Below are 8,808 nucleotides of genomic sequence, written 5' to 3' on the forward strand. Positions count from 1 at the left end.
ATTATTATTAGATAATATCATTACCATTCTTTATCTGATCATTAGCATATACTTTGACTACCATCAATTAACTTTATTATTATCATTAATTTCAATTATAATCCGGTATTTGATTATTATCATTTGTCATCCGGGATGATTATATGCCAACCCTTGCCGGCGTTTCAAACGAGGGTCGTTCTTACTCCTAATTTATCCGCACAATATAATGATCAGCTTCCTCATAAATATTTTTATTATTATTATTATTATTATTATTATTATTATTATTATTATTATTATTAGTGGAAATCGTGATTATCGTTTTTATTTATTATTATTATTATTTAAAAAAAAAATTCGCCTGTTACACGGTAGTTCACTCTTAATATGTTTAACGCATAACCCCTTTTACAATTTCGATTTATCTTGGCACTAAGCACTCGATTTAAGACAAGATTCACTTGGAGTATGATTATTGTTATTATTATTATTAAAAATGGAAAGATGATATTTTAATATCCACTCTTTATAATTTAGTCACATATGTTAAATCCCGTTATGAACCACTAAGATCTGCTTTATATCGGTCGGGACAACACGGTATTCGGGACCGTACCTTCAACTTCGTACTGCCGTTAATTTTATATGGGGACACCTGTCCTCCCAAGACACATCTCACAACCTATGGCACATCGCGGCTGGGCAAATACCTCCAATGCCGGCGATTGCTAAACTATTCCTTCAAATTTGAAGTCCATTTCCGTTCATCGGAACTCTTCAAACATTTAATTCATAAAATAATCCTCGGTGCGTGGATTCTACCACTAATAACACCGGCATATGCATTTATATCATCTTAGGCCTTGAGATTCATCTATTTCATCATCACAAACAATACGGCTCAATTTATTTCACGCCGGATATTCGTCCCTCATGACTTCCAACTCTAAATATGGGCTCAAATCATTCTGGGCTTTTAACATATCGTGACCATTCTAATTCACGTGCCTATATCGCTTTTAAACAAAATTTTAATGGTTAAATTAAAGTCCAAAAACGTAAAATCAAAAATTTACGTAAAATCAAACTGACTACGCGAATGAAAGTCTTTAACGCTACATGTCATCTCCACTTTGATTATTATATTTGCACTGGCTAACTCGCGAAGCACCGTCATTATGATTATACTTTAACTTGCACACGCCCAAATATTATTATTATTATTATTTTACTTTCCTTTGTCGACTCACAAACATGATTATTATTAGTATTTTAATGACCTTCCGTACGCAACACAAATCTTCCATACTCTGGCTCTTTCATAATCTGGCTGTCTAATAGAAATTATTCCTAATTAAAATACAAATGATCACCGCAGTGAATGAAATTCAAATAAATGGGTTAGCACAAAAAAAGAATTTAACACTTGAAATGAACTTAATTCAAGTATTACAAACAGCATGCATTAATTGAAAGAAATATATCCCATATTTACATTATATACAACAAACAAATACTCAAATCAATTAATCTAACCCATTATTACGTTAATATAAATTAGTTCGTCCGTCTAACAAAAAAATAAAATCATGGACTCGGGAAGCGGACCATGTTAAGTAACCATAATTAATTTACACTGAACCCCGTTTAGTCGCGATAACATCCCCTAAATATCAAAATTGTGTACTCATTCCTGTGTAGAATTCCATTGTCTCGTAGCGGAGGAGATATAGGCCTTACGGCCCTATGGTGATTTACTCGTCCATCATGCCGCACAATACACATTTAACACCATAAAACACTTCTGGGTGACTACCCATGATTAATACCTTATTACACTATTTTACACAAAAATATTAATAACAAAAAAAAACACTTATAGGTGCTCCTAGACCCCTGACACTCGCACAATATACTCTTCATATACGCCCGAAACACACGTCGTGACACATTACGACGAAATGTCGTTCATTTGAACCGGCGCGTATCGCGTCTTCAACCGGCACTTCCTGGTTTATTTTCAAGCCGTCTTGATCATCGCCTAGCTCCTATAATTCCCTGCTCGGATAGTTATTCACCGTCTATCTTGAGGTGTTTACTTCAGGCTCCGCACACTGCCTTCCAAAGGTACTATCGGCGTTCCGTTAGTTATTTATTATTTAAACACATGACATTCATTAAATTCAACATACAATTGTACTGATTATACACACTCGGTACTATGGATAATTTCACTGTTCGTATTCATTCTCCTAATAATTCACGTACTTTCAGCTCTAATTGACTTCGAATACGTCCCGAGGTACTGACTTACAGAGTCAACGTGTCAGAGTCTCAACTACTTCATTACGACTGACACGACTGGTGACCGATAACGACTGGTGACTGGTAAGAACTGAGTGATGTGAGGTCCGCTTCTGGACTTTTATGGACGATATGATTTCCCGCCGGGGTCATCTGCGGTCATTTCCTGGAGAGGGGGGTTTGGTTTCCTAAATCGGCATATGCAGGTGGATTTGGATCTCCTGCTTTATCCCACTTAATACACTGGCGATACACATTCATGTGTCGTATTCTGAACTCCTATCGTTCGGTGATCATGGAAATATCACTTAATTTCTGTCCTCCACCTTTCGCGCGCTAACTCGGCATCCCTGATGGCGTGCTCATCTCGACCAATGGCGAGATAGCGTGGGTCATTTCCACGAATTCATTACTTTAATTTATTACGATTACCATTATTCAACATGGGAATGATATCACAAAAATCCCCTCTATTCAATTGTGTGGTTGGAATAATTTAATTATTGTTATCGGAGAAGCTAACTGGAGTTCACTCTGAGTTTTTCTTATGTTGGTTTATCTGCGGGCCTGTGATATATTTTCTCATTGGTCAACACCGTTTCGGTTAGTTTGAAATCTCTTCCTTGAAACGTAACCACACCAAACGCCTCGGGCGTGGAAAGACTGGCACGTCACATTCTCGGTATTGGTGATGCATCTGCTCGGCCTTGGTCCGAAATATATACTCTTCTACTTCCTGGTAGTCATTATTCTGTTGTTGTGAGCTCTAGATTTAATCCTCTTATCTTCTGACCAGGAAACCTTCTTCCCCTAATGACAAGCTTACGGTGGCGCCGGACAGTCGCGATCACGGCTGGCTTATGTCGAAATTTTTCCCGTCCACACAAATCTGCCACTGTATTCATTTAATATTCCTATATATCTGTATTTCTCCTATCAAAATCAAATCATGAAACTAGGGGCCTATCTCATCAGGGTACACTACGTAGGGTGGAAAGATGGTGCCACGACACGGACTTGTCGGTTAATCCCGACAAGACGGAGCTCGTGGTATTTACCAGGAGGAAGAGGCTAGACGGACTGTCAGAGCCTTTCCTATTTGGGAAAAAATTAGTTAAGACAACCTCAGTTAAGTACCTAGGGGTAATCCTTGAGGCAAGACTGAGCTGGAAGAAACACATAGACCATAAGGTGGATAAGGCTCGCAAGATTATGTGGGCCTGTCGCAGGGCCGTTGGAAAGACTTGGGGCCTAGGACCTAAGGTGGTCCAGTGGCTCTATATTTCTATTGTACGGCCCACGATCACCTATGCATCTTTAGTCTGGTGGCCAGGCTCGGAGAGTAAAACAGTGACCACCAAGTTAAACAGTGTCCAAAGACTTGCGTGTCTAGGAATAACAGGGGCACTGGATACTACACCATTATGTGCAATGGAGGCCATCCTAGGTCTTCCCCCCTTACATCTATATGTTAAGGAAATAGCGGGAATGAGTGCCTACCGCCTTTGGTCACTCGGAGGATGGTCCTTCAAGAATCCGAATAGAGGTCATGCCTCTATTCTCACAAGGCTTCACCAGACTTGCCCTATGACAATGATGATTGGGGACCTGATGAAGCCTAGCTTTAATTTGAACTATAAATTCACAGTGGTGATACCCACAAGGGAGGAGTGGGCCGCGGATGCTGAGGCCCGTCTTAGGTCTGGGGGCTGTACATGGTACACAGATGGCTCGCGGACAGAGACGGGCACAGGCGCCGGGGTCTGGGGGCCTAAGACAAGGCTCTCCCTACCTATGGGTAAATACGCTACTGTTTTCCAGGCCGAAGTATATGCAATACTGGCCTGTGCTGTATATATACGGAAAATGCCTGGACACAGAAGATGTATCACTATTTGCAGCGATAGCCAGGCAGCGTTAAAAGCACTATGTGCAGTTAAAACAACATCAAAAATGGTATGGGAATGCCAAAGGATGTTAGATCAGCTGTGTGAATTTAGCTCAGTTACCCTATTATGGGTCCCTGGGCACACAGGTATCAGTGGAAATGAAGAAGCTGACAAACTAGCGAAACAAGGCTCAAAAGGTCCTTTTATAGGACCAGAGCCCTTCCTGGGAGTGTCACTCCGAAGCGTGAAACTGGTAATATCCCAGTGGACAAACCAGTCTCACTTAGACATTTGGAAGAGGTTAACTATAGCAAGGCAGGCACGTGAACTTATCAAAGAGCCTAGCCAAAGTTATAAAAAGGTCCTGATAAATTTGAATAGGACCAGAATGCGAATGGTGGTTGGACTGTTGACAGGCCACAATACCTTACAGAGACACCTACACATCATGAAAATCAGTCAGGATCCGATGTGTAGAAGATGCGGTAGGGAGGAGGAGACCTCCGCGCATGTGTTATGTCAGTGTGAGGCTCTTGCAAGCACTAGACATCGATACCTTGGCTCACATTTCGTGAGCCTGGAAGACATCAGGAATGCCAACATCCGGACACTGGTATCCTTTATAGGAGCACTAGGTCTGGACTAGGCAAACCCGTTTAAGGGACACAAAGGGTCTTCACAGACCTACGTGTGGAGCCCTGCGAAGGCAGGGTTCACCCATTCTTTATCTATCTATCTATCTTACCCTGCCATCTTTCATTCCAGCAACACTCTGCAATATCATTTCATCTGTCAGTCATTAATCATTGCCCCAGAGGAGTGCGACGGGCTTCGGCAGCCGGCCCAATTCCTATGCTCGCCGCTAGATGGGGCTTCATTCATTCCATTCCTGAAACGGTCGAATGACTGGAAACAGGCTCAATATTTTCATGTTCAATAAAAGTAATAATGATCTATGACCTCACCTGAAAACCTATTTGAAGTATAATGCCGGTTGTGAAAGCTTGATTAGAAACTGAAAATTCTCTCTCTTTCTGTCTCTCTCTCTCTCTCTCTGTCTGTCTCTCTCGCACACACAAACATAACAAACCAGCTCCTACGTGATCCGCATCACACTTCCCCACACTTTATCGAAATTCCTTTACATCTTTGCCAGTCCCTTCCCCCACCCTCATCATCATCATAGACATTTATTCGTCAACGAATATGTAGTATATGAATACAATGTCATTTGGACATATTAATTGTGTCGTCTCAGATGGCTGAACAGTCCGATTCTGGATGCACAGATTTTATTGCAGTGACAGTAGTTGCAGCAGATGGTTGTGCAAGAATGCCATCCCTCGCATTCGCTCGTTCTTTCCTGCGGTTCCTCCTCTCAGCTTCTAATCTTCTCCTATCTTTTTCTAGATGTCCAACTCCATTGTATATAATGCTACGCCATTTGGGCCTATCCTCGGTTGTAGTTTCCCAATTGATCGTATCAATATGACATCTTTTAAGATTATACTTTAGAGCATCCTTATATCGTTTAAGCTGCCCTCCATGGTTAAGCTGCGTAAGCGTAATCCCCACCCTAAGGTGATGCTTAACGTGATTTGTGACGGAACCCCCTAAGTCGTATTTACCTTACATGTCTCGACCAAAAAAAAAAAGGACAATAAGATCCACAAAAGCAATTGTTATGGAAAACCGTGTATATGAATAATGTAAATAGACACTTAAAACAAAATAAGTATTATGGCTCGGGGGCTGGGTGCGTGTGCCGTCTTTCAACATTAGAAGTCATCATGTAGGTCTGTTTGTTAATATTCCAAATTATGTACTTAGAATAACAATCCAAAAATAAAATTTCAGAAAAAAAATAAAAAAGAAAACAAAGAACAAATACGATTAGCCAATAGGCCGAACCCCTTCCATCTCCCTATTTGCACACATCCCTTACCCAACTCCTAAATCCCTCAATTCAACTTTAACCCGCCTGAATCTCCTGGCCAGAGAGAAGGCGTTAGCATCTAGATGGCCCGCCTCCCTCTTCAGGGGAGGAATGACGACTTGTTTAATAAAAAAAAGAGAGAGGCGCGCGCATCTTAACAATTCGCTGTGTTGTTTTCGGCTAACTATTAATTACTTCGTATAGCCATGCTGTTACAGGATGTCTACATGTAATATTAATAATAATAATAATAATAATAATAATAATAATAATAATAATAATAATTTTGTTGGCATTACGTCCCACTAACTACTTTTGCGGATTTCGGAGATGCCGAGGTGGCGGAATTTAGTCCCGCAGGAGTTCCTGTACGTGCCAGTAAATCTATCAACACGAGGCTGACGTATTTGAACACCTTCAAATACCACAGGACTGAGCAAGGATCGAACTTGCCAAATTGCGGTCAGAAGGCCAGCGCCTCAACCGCCTGAGCCACTCAGCCCGGCGATGTCTACATGTAATTGTGCAAATAGATTAATAAATAATGGAAGATTTCTCAGCCACTGACCACCTGCAGAACGGGATTCTCCATACGCACAATGACCTTGTACGACTTTCACCGCTGCCGACCATCAATTGTAAACGGTGAATGAGTTTCAAGGTCAGCTGCACGATCCTCTAATTAGTTGTCTCGATTACAAAAAAGCCGAGTGAGTGGCCTGAAAACTCATCATAGAGCTAGCAGAGAGTGAAGACTGCTCCAGAAAGCTACAGGTCGAAGGTCCTGCTCAAGGCTCTCTCTCGGTCTCGATCCCGTGAGCCTGGGAAGACTCTCTCGCCAGCTCCTACTTACAACAGAACATCGGGTTATTTGTCTCTTTGTTCAATATACTTACTGCATCTGAATGTTGTTCGCTTTCGTAGTGTAACGGTTAGCACTATAACCTATCGTCCTCGCAGGCGCGGGTTCGATTCCCGGTACTGCCATAAGTATAAGAAGGGTAGGAGTTTTGGTATGTAGTTAAAATGGTACATTCAGTTAACTTTCATTGCGGGTATAAATGAAAAGAGCTGCACCTGCTCGAGGTAAGGACACGAGTTTACTTGCCCGGCTCCATGGCTAAATGGTTAGCGTACTAGCCTTGGTCCAGGGCGTCCCGGGTTGGATTCCCGGCTGGGTCGCGGATTTTAACCTTCATTAGTTAAGTCCAATGGCTCGGGGGCTGGGTGCGTGTGCCGTCTTCAACATTAGAAGTCATCATAGGTAGGGTCCCATCCTCACAGATACGCAGGTCGCCCATGAGGAGTCAACTTGACAGACCTGCATCAGGCCTCTTCGAAACTCACACGCCTGTATATAGTATTTGAATGTAGATCTGTTTGTTTTTCTGTCTTTCTACACATACAGTACAACTACTTGATCGATCGGGTGCATATTTTGTAACATTTTAGTTGGTATTTTCAGCAGTGGTGGTGATTATTGTTTTAAGAGGAAGTACAATTGGTCAACCATTCTCTATACGACACTAAACAGAAGGAAAATCGAAGAGCACCGGTACTTCGAAAAATGGAGGTATCGGAACAATAAAGGCAACGGCAACGAAGGGCGTGAAATGGAACTCTTTAGACCTTGGAAACCTAGCTCCCTGTAGGAGGGGGTGGTAGAATAACACGCATCGTATCCCCTGCCTGTCGTAAGAGGCGACTATAAGGGGCCCCAGGAGCTCTGAACTTGGGCGCGTGGGTTGACAACCACGGGGCCCTAGCAGAGTCCTGACATTGCTTGCACTTACTAGTGCCAGGCTCCTCACTTTCATCTATCCTATCGGACCTCCTTTGGTCAACTCTTGTTCTTTTCCGACCCCGACGCTATTAGGTTCCAAGGCCCACGGAGTCATTCATTTTCACGTCCTTCGTGGCTCTTGTCTTTCTTTAGTTGATACCTTAATTTTTCGAAGTATCGGAACACTTCCATTTTTTCTCTCTGATTGATGTTATATAGAGGACGGTTGCACAGTTGTACTTCCTCTTAAAACAATAATCACCAGGTTCGATAGCTGCAGTCGCTCAAGTGCTGTTAGTTTCCAGTATTCGGGAGATAGTGGGTTCGAACCCCACTGTCGGCAGTCCTGGGGATGGTTTTCCGTGGTTTCCCATTTTCACACCAGGCTGTACCTTAATTAAGGCCTCGGCCGCTTCCTTCACACCCCTAGCCCTTTCCTGCCCCATCGTTGCCATAAGACCTATCGGTGTCGGTGCGACGTAAAGCAACTTGTAAAATAATAATAATAATAATGATAATTGTTACCGTGTTTTAGCGGTAGGTAGAGGTGTAAGAAGGTGCGGGCGTGAATGGGTTTTCAAACTACGGAATCAAAGTTAATGTAAAATTTAACGAGGTTATATTTTCTTTTCAATATTAAGTAATAACAAAGAACAGGTACTTAGTAGCCAAAACACAATTTGAAATGTACAATTACAGGGGTTACAGAGTTTGGGCTTCGAGCCCAGAGTTCACAATTCTTGAGCAACTAGCCCAACTTTCCGATATACAAATTTTAACAAAGGGGCAGAAGACCCCAATCAAACCCTGGAGCACTTGCTCCAAATTACACAGTTAAGCCTCCTCGAGGCACACAACACTCCGTTTCCAAAAGAGCCACCCGCTCTTTAATTTAAGCCTCTCCCAGGCCACAC

This window comes from Anabrus simplex, chromosome 4 (genome assembly GCF_040414725.1).
Source record: "Anabrus simplex isolate iqAnaSimp1 chromosome 4, ASM4041472v1, whole genome shotgun sequence".
Classification (NCBI taxonomy): Eukaryota; Metazoa; Arthropoda; class Insecta; order Orthoptera; family Tettigoniidae; genus Anabrus; species Anabrus simplex.